Raw genomic sequence first — 1,918 nt, forward strand, 5'->3', positions numbered from 1 at the left:
AAAAAAAAAAAAAAGATGAAGATTCTAGGATTTTCTTTACTTTGTATTATTTTCCCCCTTTTCCTTGGTGTGTCAAAAAACAACCCCACGATGGAGTTTTACTACTGTGCTTATTGTTGTCTTTGTTTGAGTGAGTGCATATTTTCTTGGCTTGAAAGTCAGGTGCTCAGAGCTGGTTCAAAGAAAAAAAAAATATGAAGGTATATTTTGTGTTATATAAATGTTGAGAAGTTCTTGCTATTTTTTTTCTGTATTTTTTTTTCCCTTTTAAAAGTCACTGAAGTTTCAATAAATTTTTATTGAAATGTCTTGGGCGTACTGTGAAATGCCTTCACCCCAACCCTCCTGGAAGTGCCTGGGAGGATGGAGGGGTTGAAAGATATATATCCCTCCTCTGCCTTTCTCCTCCATCCCCCATCCCCTTCCCAATATTAAGATATTTCTCCTGGAAGGAGCTAGTACGAACCAGTCGGGATGGTGTCGTTTGAACTCTTGGTGGGGAAGTACGAGTTTTAAGCAAGCTGTTTAATGTATCTTTTCCGTCTTCATCCCTCTCGCTTTTAAAGTCGATCCAGAGGCTACTAAGTCACCTCTTTTAATGGAACAATATTAAGTGGCGTTTGAAAAGTTAATGAGAAAGGCTCAGCTATGCTTTTATCTGTCATAAATTAATAACGCAGAAGTGAAGAATTAGAGAATAGATCGGTTAAATTTTAATGCAGAGCCCTCCTCCAAAGTTTCCAGGTAAAGTGCTCAGGAGTTATGGTGTTGCTGGGCTCGTTTTCCCTCCTGTCCGGGCAGTTTTTGTTTTGTTTTGTTTGTTTGTTTGTTTGTTTTTGGTTTTGGTTTTTTTTTTTTTCCCTCCCTTGGAATCGCCCCTTCTCGCCTTGGGCTGGTGATATGGTGAAATTAAGCTAGAAAATGGCTGAAACGGGGACAGGCATCCAGGCTGCAGGCTGGACCAGTGGTCTGGGAGGTCACCGAGATGAGAACTGGCAGCTCCTGCCCGTACCTTTGCCAGTCCGTGAGCACATCCTTTAGCAGACCATATATATTTCTCCTTGCTAAAAAAAAAAAAATAAAAAAAAAATTCCTATCCCTTCAACAGTGAGTAGACCGTATATTGGAAAGTGATTCATCCTCCGCCAGTAATAAATATTATAAGGATGTACTTCCAGCCTGTATCCTGTTTTATACTCTGCCTGCCCCTCGGCCCGCGGCCCCGGCTCCTGCGCCGGCGAGATAAAGAGAGGTTCAATGGGTGAAAGTGGCGATAAAACCTTTTTTCCCCGATTTTTTAACGAGTCACCCCCATGCATGTCAAACCCTGCTCAAGTTGCCTTCATGGGGGGACGGGACCCATCCCATTTCAGCCTGGGGGTGTATGTGTGGATATTTTAAACACACGGTGCTTGCAGAGGGGAAAAGTTTGGGGCTGAGCAGGATATTTTCTTCCTCTTCCCCCACCCTCAGATGACCCAAGGTGACGGCTGCTGGAAATGTCACTTGAGCTGATGCTCCTCTGAGCTGGCCTGCGCGAGGTGGGGCTTTTAGGGATAAAGGTGGCGTCGGGTCTGGCGAAAGAAATTTAAAAAAAAAAAATAACCAACAAACCACCTCAAGAACCAGGCAGCATCCACAGGCAGCCAGCCTTCGGGCTGCGGCCCCACAAAGCAGTTTTCCACCCGGATCCTCCAGCGGGGGAGAGTTGGGGGGGGCCCGGCCCCAGGGGGGGCTCAGGGCGGCGGGGCAGGGCGCTGCCAGCCCCTCTGGCCTGTCACACACACCACCCCCCCCCGTCACGCCGTTCGACTTTCTCTTCTGCTCTGAGCTCTCTTCCCGTGTGCTGCAGACCCCCCCCAGACCCCCGATCTCATTTAATTGGCTTCAGGAATGATTGGGGGGACCTCTATTTACC

This window comes from Athene cunicularia (genome assembly GCF_003259725.1).
Source record: "Athene cunicularia isolate RWA chromosome 15 unlocalized genomic scaffold, athCun1 chr15_part1, whole genome shotgun sequence".
Lineage (NCBI taxonomy): Eukaryota > Metazoa > Chordata > Aves > Strigiformes > Strigidae > Athene > Athene cunicularia.